We start from the raw sequence: 12,192 nt of genomic DNA on the forward strand, positions 1-12,192 counted from the left end.
TCTGTGCTGACTGGTAAGATATACTTGAGTGGGACTGAGAGGTGGTGTTTGGGGAGGATGGCCAACCCTCCTCCTCTGCGCATCTATTCTTTACAATCGGGCTGTACCCAGGGGGAAGGCCTTGTGTGTGATATCCTTGGAGAACCAGGATGTCCGGGTTTTCATCTGAGATTAAGTCAAATATGTATTTGTTTTTGTAGACTGACCTGGCGCCGATGAGTATGCAAGAGAGCAGGTTCGATTTCTGATTGGGGGGGGGGGTGTGTTGGGGTGGGAGGAGTTGGTATGTGCGGTGGTGAAGGGTGGCGAGTGGGAGGGTGTGACCGGGTGTGGGTGGAGAGGTGTGTTGGTTTAGGACCGCAGGGGGTTGGGAGGTGAGGAGGGGGAGGAGGCAATGGAATTGGTAGGTGGGTCAGAGGCAGGGCAAGAGGGTTGTTGGGAGGGGATGGTAGGACGACAACTGAGAGGCTTTAAGGGACAAGGAGAGAGCTAGAACTGGGTGGGGGTGGAAGGCGTGTGTTGGGTGGAATAGGGAGGGGCAAAGTGGGATCTCGACTGGAGCTGGGGGGAGGAATGCGAGCGGGAGGTCTTGAGGTCAATGAGACCAGTGCCTTTTTGGGGGAGTGGTGGGGAGGGCTAAGGAGTGTGAGTGATTGTGGGGAGAGAGGGCTGTTGAAATTGGTGTGTTGGCCAGCGTTGTGTTTGCTGCACTTAGGTATGGGAAGTGCGAGTTGGTGAGGGAGAGGGGAGGTTGTAAGGATGAAGAGGGCTGAGGGAGGGAGGGAGATATGGAGAAATGTTTGGAGGTAGGTGTGTGGGAGGGGGAGTTGGCTGGGGGCTGAAGGATAAATGATTTCTATCTAGGCCGTCAGTGTGCAACTCTGTTCTGGGAGGTGCAAGATCTGCATCGAGGGTGGGGGTGAGTTGGGGGGCAGTCAAGTGTTGAATTGGGTGTGGTGGATAGGGGGCTGCACGTATGAAGGGGGAGGAGCTGGGTGGGGGTTGGAGGAAGGCTAGGGAGTTGGCTGAGTAGGGCATTAGTTAGGTTTCCGGAGCACCAGCATGCAGCTCTGATCTGGGAAGTGTGTGGCCGGAGTGTAAACTGAAGGATTTGGAACATTTGGAGAAGGGCAGTTGTGTCAGTAGGTAATGCAATGTAATCAGTATGAAGTGGTAAAAACACTAAATATGAGCCTGGGCGGTGCATGAAGCCGTTTAAAACTTGTGTACCTGAAAAGTAGTCAAAAACTTAAACTTGAGCATCAACATTGACTGAAAGTAATTTGATTCAGGTGCAAGAACCAAGTTTGCAAGTTTGTCTACGTTCAGTACCTAGGCTATGCCTGGATGTTTGTCTAGATTTACAACGTGAACAGTGCCTGGAAAGCTGTCCAAATCAAAACGTGAACAAAGCTTGTAAAGATGTATACATTGAAAACGTGAACATCCCCTCAAAAGGATGTCTAAATTCACAACATGAACCCTGTCTGAAGGTTGTTCAAAACATGAACTATGCCTGAAAGATGTAAACATTCAAAACATGCCTAGATTCAAAGCATATACTGTAGTGAGACAATGCCCCTAGATTAAAAAAAAATACGATGTGAGGAAAATTGTATCTAAATTAAAAGAAAATCTCCTTTGTCTTCCATTAACTCTTTGTGTACCTTTATGGCATGTTATTGTGATAAATAGGAGTATGTCGTCCCTTCTCCGTTAGGGGAAGACCTTTCCCAGGGGGCCAGGGCAGTTCATCCAGAGTATATTAATCCCCCGGGGGGTGTTGCGAAGCGAGAGGATCACCTGGGAAGGGGAGCCCCTTATGGGACTTGGGGCGATCTTCTTCAGGAGATACAGTATAACCTGCTGAAAGTCTTTAACCCTTTTTCAGGAATTACATTCCCCTCCCATCTTCCCTGATACTACTTGTATGTTTTATTGTGAAACCAACTCAACTAATTCATTCATGCAGAGTGAAGCGCAAACCGGTATAGAATTGTTATATCTGAAACCATGCACTGAGAGGAGGAAGAGGACTGCAAGGATGAAGATCACTCCGGTAACCCGAAGTGAGCAGTCTAGTTAGCAGGAGTTTAAATGGAGCACAACTGAACGCCACCGGAGGATCCCTTCGGGTGGTTGTGACCGGAGACACAAAGCTGGTAGTTGGAGAGCAGAGCACAGAGACGCAAGACCGACATGGAGGCAAGAAGTGGTCTGCCAGCGAGGAGAGAATGAACGAACCCTGGGAACCGGCTACTCGGAAGCTCAATTTCTGAATAGATGTGAGAGCGTCTTACTGTGTCCATAGCAACGCTAAGGCGAGAGCTGACCGCAAGGAGGACGCGGAACACTGCGAACGAGAAACCGAAGTAAGATCATACCCGATGTCTACTGGAGCCTGAAGAAGAAATCCCACAGCCCAGAAAAAAGACCCAAATGAAGGTATGCGGGCTGTTAGGAAGTAACTGGAGGTCGGGGACAAGAATAGAAAGGATCAAAGAAGGCTCCCAGAACATTTTGGTCTAACACACTGAGAGAAGTGGGTAGTTACCCCAATCAATGATGAATATACGGCAAATGAATGCATGGCAGTTAAAGGCAAGATAAAGGAAACGTTAGATTGGCAGGAGAGTGAACCAGGCTATTGTGGACAGCAAGTGTGTGTCTGGGACCTGCACCCCATTGAAGTAGTGCACACAAGGACGGTCAGGGACTCCACATGAAAGCAAGTTTGAAAACGAGGAATGCTGCGTTGGGCAGGAGACCAAACGATCCTGAAGTTGCATTGCGAATCCGGGTCTGACACCCAAAATAAGGATAAAAGGGTTTGAGAACCTAAAGATAATCAGAAATAACGGGCTGGAGCCCTACATGAGAATGAAGGAGAATATATGAAATCACTGGGTCTTGGTAGGAGAGTACACCAAAGCCCCTCAAGTATTGTGAGTCTGGCGTTCGAACCTAAATAGAAAGCTGGAACCGAAGGGGCTTAAAACCCTAAGGCTGGGAAACATCATGTTGTTGTATTAAGAGACTGGAAAGATATTTGTCCTTTTTGTAGTCTAGGGGAAAGGAGCAACCCCCTAATATTGCAAAGCTAATTCTTGAACATTGCTTTTGAATCCTTTGGACGCAGGACTGACTGCGAACATTAGTGTGAGATCATCCTTGCACCTTTTTGTTAGTTTATGGAGTGTGGACAGAAATAGGTTTTGAGAGGTGATGGGGACAGACGTTTTACTTTTGGTCATCCTGACTCTCTTCATTAGTTCTGAGGCAGGGAAACCCCTCTTAGATTTAGGTATAGAGAGGCCTTTTTCCACCCAACCTTTCTTGATCAGTAAATGTTTATACCCAAAAACATGCCATTCTTGTGTCTGAGCCTTACTTCTGGTACCTTGCATCTGTACCAGACCGGAGCCATTTTCTCATCAAGAAAATATTTTGTAACTTTTGATTGGATAGCATAGCACACCCCTGCAGGTGCTGTCTCCAGCCTCGCCACCCCAGTCCTTTTATCCACTCAGAATGGAATGGCACTCTCATTACTACTGTGATTTTCTGCTTCTGCCCCACCCCCTCATGCTTTTATTTTCTCTGCTTAGTGGTTGCCCCCTGACCGCGGTAGGGCAGCTGGCTTACCCACAAGACCTCAGGGATTTCCTAGTAACCAAGAAGCAATGAAAGTTAAGTACTCTTCCTCCCTTTAGGGCACCCAGGTCAGGGCACGCTTTCCTGGCATTGTCCTCATCTGGGAGGAGTACTTGTGAACTTCTGGGGTCTGGAGAGTTCTCGGAGGTTCCCTTCTCTGCCCAAATCTGGGGATGATCTAGGAGCAAAGACTGGGCCAGCACCTGAGGTTCAGAGCTCAGTGGCTAAGTCCAGACCGATGTCTGAAGTTCCGACGACAGCGGGCTAAAACTAGTTCTGCACCAGAGAATCCCTCAAAGAGGTCTAAAAGCAAAATGCATTAAGCTGGCCGGTAAAACAAATGGGTTTGCACCATCAAATGATTTGCACGCCTGTGCAAAGCTTTACCATTGTATGCCAGTGGCATCTCCTGGACACATTTAAAAAGTAACAAAAGGAAATTGCATATAAAGGGTTCATGCAGCACTGCATTTAAGGTGGTGTCTCGAATCGAGACTATTTGTCTCTTCTCCCAAGAGGGGAGCTACCCCCTTTGTGGCTATGCAGGTGAGCCCACTTAGCAAGACCCTGCCTAGGTTTTCTGGGCAAGTAAGACCTCATTGGGAGTGGCACAACTCTTGGGGACAAGGACTCCCTTTGCAGTAAGGGACTACCTGTCCAGAACACATTATTTGCCTACATGGGAATTGGAAACACTGTTGTTACTTCTGTTTTTGGCTCTCCCAATAGTTGCATTTCTCCAATCTCTTTGGCTTCAGGTTATACTCGATGTTGCTTGAACTGCAGTTAGAGCGGCGACAAGCTCCTTTTGATGTGTTATGACCTTCATAAAGGAAGGCGGGCGAATCCTATGCAGCCTCTGATGGGAGTACGCCCTGGAGGTCCATAGCCACACTAGACCGCAAAGCTGGTGGTAGCGTGGAGAGCAAGAAAATCACTAACCAGTCGCGGGAAGGCTGGTGTCCTGACTGACAGAGAAGCCAAGGTCGAGACAGAGACGGTAAAGCGACCTTCACGTCTGGTGGTCCGTCCACATGGAATCCGGGGGCAGACCGCAGCGGAGGGATCAGATCCCCGATCTCTGCCTGAGAAGTGCATTATCTACCGGGCTGGAGAGAAGCGAACGCTCCTGAAGTGGTGATGCCACTGAGAGGGCTGAAAACTGATAGCAGAGGCTGGACAAGCCACGCAGGTTAAGGGAGCCAAGAAAACTCGAGCGGGCTGACTACCCTACCAAAACCACACTAAAGCAAGCCTAGTAGAGTAGGCAATGGCTTCGGAGAGCCCTGAAAAACTGAGAGAGATGTATTTTTGAGGCTGGGAGAGACACGAGGGTCTGGAAAACATGAACAGGCAAATGACCCACCTCAGCCCTGCTAAAGCAAGCCTGTCGGAGGGCCAGAGGACTTTCAGGAGTCCTGGAAACATGAAACATAGTGAATACAACTAGGAGGAGAGTGAACCTGAAGGGTTCCAGTACTTACAAACGAAATAAGGACACCATCGAGGAGAGTGAACCTGGAGGGTTGCAGTGCTTGCAAACGAAACAAGGACACAATCAAGCACCAAGTAAGAAATGGTGGTATTGTGTTAGGAAAACCTTGTCTTCCTGGGAAAAGGGAACCATCTGGAATATATCTAAAGACAACACTTGGCCTACAGAACCTGCATAGAGGCTGAGGACTCTATTGTGAGAAATTGATTAACATTTAAAAAAATGCCTTCTTAGAATCCAAGTGATTCGGGCTAGGCAAAGCCCAAGGTCAGAGGCTATTGCTCCGGCATTTGTCGTTGTTCTTCTCGTCGTAGGGACAGTTGGTGAACAGGATTTGGACTAAGGACTTTTTCTTTTGGACTTTGACAAGCACCCTTATCTTTAGTTTTCTTAGACCGGGAACTTCCCTAATGGCGCTAGGGTCAGATAGATGTTGTTCTTATTATTTGAATAAAGAACCGTGAGCATGTCATTACTTAGTCCGACTCCTTCTTCTGGTTTGCCACAGTGGCTTGTTTTGCCATTCAAAGCAAAGTGAAAAAGCAAATGGGAGCGTTCTCCCTACGCTGATAATGAAAGCGACTACCCAGGGCCCCCCAAACGATGAGTTCAGCTGTTGACAAAGGCTGAAGAGACCTTACTCGACCCATAAATCAGAGTTCAAATCAATAACTGATAATTTCTGTTTTCTAATATACAGAGCTTGTTCTTTATAAAAAGCAATAAGGAGAAAATAATGTCTGCATGCCTGACAACAGAAGATGCATTTAAGCAATATGTAAATGACCTGTACCATACCACCTAAAAATTGGGAATAATAATGTTTTCCTTGGTTTGGCATGCTATGGGCAAAGTGCATGACCTGCACAAATGTCTCCTAATCCGCTGTCGCCACATTTATACTTTCTATTAAAAAAAAAAAATTTCCCTCGCTCTTATGTGTTAATTGCTAATAGGAGGATATCCATTCCAAATGGGGCCAGCAGGGCTCTTGCCTTAAGTTCTGTAAACCAAGTACCGGGAGGATAGCTCAGCGGCAACGTGCTCGCCTTGGAAGCAAGATGACACGGAGCAACACAGGTTCGAGCCCCGGGTCCGCGCTTAGAAACCTTTGGGTATTAAGCTCGTTATAAATAACCTATCATTCACTCGTTCAAGTGAGACATTTCTCCAGGCCTGAACAGGTCGTAGCACACTGAACATTTAACCACCTCCCCTCCTCCCTCTTGTACATATTACTTGTGTAATAATTCTGACACCTGGGGAAGTGGTATCATAAAGGATGATTAGGCCTATATTTCATTGGTAATTTTCAATATATGAACATCCACGCACGTGAAGTGTGTAATTGTGCATTGAGCTAACCCCAAATGTGTACTGTTCCACATTCTCATGCACAGTAGTGGCTGGCTCATATTAATGTAATCAGTAGTATAACGTAGACCACACTTGAGGTGTGGAGTGTATGCAAGTGCTGAAGTGGGGGTACCCAGTAGGTAGCAGAGGAAGTGAGTTTCTAGTTCTTGACTTAAGGTTGGGCCATTTCCCACTGCTGTTGATTTAACTTGAGTTATGAGTAGCTGTACTTTTAGGTACTCTCCCAGCCACCTACATACTTAAACAATTTAACCACTAGCTTGTGCCATTTTGGCTGCTTGAGAGTCTAGATTGGGTCTCCAGGAAGAGGCTATTATGAAATATTACACCAGGATAAGGGGAGTATTTTCTCAACTCAAGTTTTTTTTGCTTTTGATCCAGATGGGTCTAAAGCGCAGAGTGCTGTCACTGCTGACGTTAGATTTCTTATTTTTTGTGAAAATGTATATTTCACCACTGAGCAATGGTACAGTTATAAGTGTACTACAGGTTATTCGTTCAGTCAGTCATTGACAGTAGGATGATTACGTCACATGCAACAGGAAGATTAATTCATGTACAACCATCAGTAAACTGCAAGTTTTGAACTCACCCCTCTCAGGCCAATCATTGACATCACAAGGTCTTATGGCAGAAGTCGCAGACACTCTTTCGTACGAATTGGTGAAACCTGAAGTTCTCCGCTAAATGAGGCGGAACGATGTTGGGACAACTTTCTTGGACATGATCTGCAAAGGAAGCCCGTATTTTCAGAAATGTGGCCCTTCAACTGTTTATGGATGAGACCATTTTACTATCAGCAACCTCCCACATATTTGCCCACCACATTGCCAAAAGCGGGCATCCTTGGGCTTGCAGTGTTGCGCCAATGTACCCTCGGTGCATTCTCAATAGATGTGTAGATGTGTCAAGAGCGCAGCAGACACACCGATCGCGGGTATATCCCCTGCCCCCGCCCCCCCAATCCACTAACTGCAAAATGACCACATGCTCCACCAGGAGAAAGAACATAGTGGGTTCCTCAATTCTGGCCAGGACCTTGTTCCAAAGTAGCTGACCTTTTGGTCAACTCCGCCACTTGCGTAAGAGGTCCCCTTTTCACCTACATCCCCTCCAATACAAAGGTGAGAAGCCTAAGAAAATGCTGTGCAGTCTCTAGGGCGCGGTCAAATACACCCTGAGGTGGAATATACTTTCTTTCCTAACTGAGTCTATTGTAAAGCTTTATTTGCACTCCTCTTAGGATTTGTCTGAGATCTTCCTCCCTAAATCAGCTCCCATCTGATCACATAAGCCTGCTGTTCAAGAGGCACTTCTCTAGCCCGGATCCTGTATACACTCTGGATACATTTGTGTTTAGAGCTGCTGTCCAAGTAGTGCTCTGGCGAGAAGGTCTGCACATCATTGATGCTCTAGTGGCAATCCGAGTGATCCAGTGCGAGTGATGGCAGATTCATCTGTCCAGTCCTGCTAGAATACATTTATAGTGCCCAAATGGAGACTGGTGCTTTATGACTAGCTGCACGTTTCAAAGCAATCATTCGGATGCAGGGGGAAGTGGGGGAGATTTACAGTGCCTGGGAATGTCTGGCACACTTTTCCATGACGCTATGATGGGGTCCCAAACATTATTCTTAAAATGAAGGTCAATTATCTAGCGGTTGTCTCCCAGTTAGTTATACGTTTCTTTTCTCGAAAATGTTGTACTCGCTTATTGCCAGCAACGCTGTTAGCCCCTAGGCAGGGATTGTTATCCCAGTCCATTAGAAATAACTTTTAGAACACTGCTTTGTCCTTTGACACAGACACTTGTTTCAGGCACTGCCATGTTTCCATTTCAAATGTTTTCCCCCTTCTACTAATAACCTCATTATAAGCCCGGAGCCCTTCCTGTACTTTAATAAAGTTTCGAATGGATTGTGTCCTCCAACGCATTCCAAATCTTTGACATGTAATGTCCACAGCTGTTCACTTCGGAAACTTTTTCGGCAGAGGGCGACCTGCGTCTGGTCCATGTCCCTCGAAGGCCTCTGTCGAGGGTGACGTCACAGGATGTTATAAATAGGACGCATGGCGCCCGTAGACTCAATTCCGTTTTTTTCTGCGAACGTATTAACTTCGTGAGACTCGCCGTGCCTCCTGTGTTTTCTTCGTAGATGTCTTTCTCTTCAACCCCTCCGACTCCACGGTCTGGCTTTAAGACGTCCCAGGACTGCAAGTCGAAGATGTCGCTCACCGCCCCCACCGCATTTGTTTGTGGTGCCTAGGCGAGTCGCATGACGCCGACGACTGCTCAAAATGCCAGTTGCTGACTGCCAAGGCTTTGCAGGAGCAGAAGGGGAAGCTTCAGGTTCGGTAGGGGCTCGTAGCCTGTTAAGTCCCGTGCTTCTAAGTCCAAGTCCAAGGGGGGTTTCCACTGACAACTCGAGGGGCGACTCTCAGCGTCGCAAGGATTCCTGGGGATCTCAGTCCCGGTGGGGTTCCCGCCACTCATCTTCCTCGTCCCGGCACTCGAGGAAGCGCCGTCACCGGTCGCCTTCCCCGTCCTCCTCGGAGGATGGTGCCTCGAGGAAGGTTTCGTGCCCTACGAAGTCCTCGACTCCGGAGGAATGGACAGTGTTTAAGAAATCCATGATGGCGATTTTTCAATCGCAGGACACCGGTCCGGTCGCCCCTTCTGACGAAGCCGGCCAGGATCGGTCTCGTTCTGTAGCTCGCACTCCTTCGGGCTTGGGTTCGCGATGTGACACACATCGGGAGCCGTCGAGGTCCCGTACGGACAAGGAATCGAAAGGTTGCAAGAGACGTGTCTCTAGGTCTCGGTCCTCATCCCCAGCGAGACCACAGCAACCTATTGAGGTCTCGGGGCCGGCGTAGAGCCGTTCGGCGCTGTGTCTATCCGATTCAGACATCGACACCTTGCCATCGTATCAGCCCACGGCGCAATCAGTACCTGTGTTGATGCCGAAGCCTTCGGCGATCACGACGTCGAGGTTGTCGATGCTCTCGACATCGAAGCCTTCGGCGCCTTTGGGAATTTCTTCTCGAATTTTGCCATTGGAGTACCCGGATATCGTGGATCCTCCAAGGAAGGCTACGTTGTAGTCTGTGGGGCCAGTTTTGGCCTCCAGGCCCTCCTCTGTCCCCAAACCTGTGTTTCAACTCCCTCTGGATGATATTTATGAAGAGGTGGAAAGGTCTGAGGTTGAGGAACCTGGTGACCTTGATGATGCTCCTCTTTTTCCTGGAGACAGTCAGTTGGAGGAGTTGAGGCAGACCCTCCATGATCCAAGTAGGCTGGACACTTCCCCGGAAGTGGAATTTGATAGACCTGAGCCTGGGGCTCATGCGGAGTCTTCTTATAGGAGACTCATGGCACGAGTCTCGGCGTATCTGGGCTGGTCTAGTCCTCCTGAAGACTTTGTGCAGGATGATCTGACCGACATCTTGGACCAAGTTCAGTCCTCTGACCCTGTTTTGCCATTTCATCTTACCTTGCAGTAAAGGGTGGCAGCTGCTTGGCAGTCCCCGGAATCTCTTCCGGCTGTTAATAAGTCTTTGACCAAGAAATACCACCCTTCCGTTAGCGACCCCAGCTATCTATCTACTCACCCCACTCCGAGAGTTTGGTGGTTCAGGCGGGTACGGCCACCTCGAGGAAGGCGGCGTACCCTACCATCCCTCCGGATAGGGATGACAAGCGCTTTGACGTTGGGCCCGGAAGGTATTTTCTGCTGGGAGGATGGCCCTGAAATCAGCCAACTCCATGTGTGTCTTGGCAAGGTTTTCACACACTCTGTCGATTTGTGTTTCTTTGGCGGTTGAGCATATTCCCAAGGGGGAAGAAAGGGATGGGTTCTTTGCTCTCGTGCCGGACGGCAAGGATGCCATGTGTGAATCCCTTTAGTCGGGTTTGGATACTGCCGATAGTGTTAGCTGGTCCATGGCTGCGAGCACCGTTATACGCAGATTTGCGTGGTTGCGGAAGTCGGGGCCTGCTCCGGATGTGCAGGCCCGTCTTCTCAACATGCCCTTTGATGGCGCACATTTGTTTGGCAGCAATGCTGACGAGAGCCTTGAGAGGTTGCAGACCTCAAAAACTGCGGCAAAATCTTTAACGCTGCGGTGCGTCATCCTTCGCCTTTTCATCCTAGGGGAAAGCAGTGGAGCAGAGGTTTCTTTCGTTACTACTACTCCTTTGGTAGAACGAGAGGGGCCGCCAGTCAAAGGGGCCAGCGAAAGAGTACCCGTGGTGGTCGGGGAACTCGTCGTGCCAAAGCCACTCAGGCAGCTGCCTCTTTGCCTTCAGGCACTCCGGAGTCGCTTCCAAACAGTCGTGAGGCCATGTCCCATGGTTCGCCAGTTGGGGGCAGACTGTCTCAGCATCTCAAAGAATGGCGTGCCATTACTTCAGATGCATGGGTTCAGGATACCATTTCTCATGGCTACTGCCTTCCCTTCCTTCAGCGGCCTCACGACAATCCACTGGGGAAACTCTTTGAAGCTTCCGGAACCGCTCCTTGCACAGGAAATTTTCAGCCTGCTGGAGAAAGGCACTATAGAACTGGTGCCTGTAGCGGAGAGGAACAAGGGATGGTATTCCCTTTATTTTTTGATCCCAAATAAAGACTGGGGGATTAAGACCATCATGGACTTGCGTTGGTTGAACAAACTTCTCAGGAAGGACAAGTTCAAGATGGTCACTCTTTCTCAAGTCCTCCAGGCTCTTCAACTTCAGGATTGGTTGGTGTCTCTGGACCTCAAGGATGCTTACTTCCATGTGCCGATCCATCGCGCGCACAAGAAGTACCTGAGGTTTGCGGCTGGTGACTCACACTTTCAGTTTCGGGTCCTGCCGTTGGGATTGACCTCCACCCCGAGGGTCTTCACCAAGCTCATGGTGGTGATGGCAGCGTACCTCAGGCGAGGTGTGATTCACGTCTGCCACTACCTGGATGACTGGCTGATCCAGGCACGCTCTCCGAGCTAGAGTTGGATCATCTCAGTATCACCTGCTGTTCCCTACACAGGCTGGGCTTCTCCCTGAATTTCAGGAAGTCACATCTGACACCTTCCCAACAGCTCCATTACATCGGGGGCTGTGTTAGACACGTCCTTGGGGGAAGTGTTCGCCTCCCAAGGTACGGGCTCATCACATTGTGCAGATGGTGGACAAGTTTCAACATGCACAGTCTCTCCCGGCTTTGAATTCTTAATGTTGCTCGGCCTCATGGCATCCTGCATTTTTCTGGTGCCAGAGGCCAGGCTGCAGATGAGATCCCTGCAGTGGGCGCTCAAGATGCAGTGGTCGCAGTTCTCCGGCAAGATGTCGCATCCCGTTGAGATTCAACTCTCGGTCTCTAAGGATCTTCTCTGGTGGGCCAACGAAGGGAACCTGATGAGGGGGGGAACAGTTTTGGCAATCATGGCCAGAGGTGATGGTAGTGACGGATGCTTCCCTCACAGGATGGGACGCTCATGCCAACGACTTGACCACCAGTGGTCGTTGGTCTCCGTCAGAGTCGTGACTCCACATCAATTTGTTAGAGCTGAGGGCCATCAGGCTAGCCCTGAAGGCGTTTCTGCCCTCTGTAGGGAGGGGGGGGGAGAGTGTCCTGATCATGACGGACAACACACTGGCCATGCATTACCTCAACAAAAAGGGG

This window comes from Ambystoma mexicanum, chromosome 14 (assembly GCF_040938575.1).
Source record: "Ambystoma mexicanum isolate Mex_15411 chromosome 14, UKY_AmexF1_1, whole genome shotgun sequence".
In the NCBI taxonomy this organism is placed as follows: Eukaryota; Metazoa; Chordata; class Amphibia; order Caudata; family Ambystomatidae; genus Ambystoma; species Ambystoma mexicanum.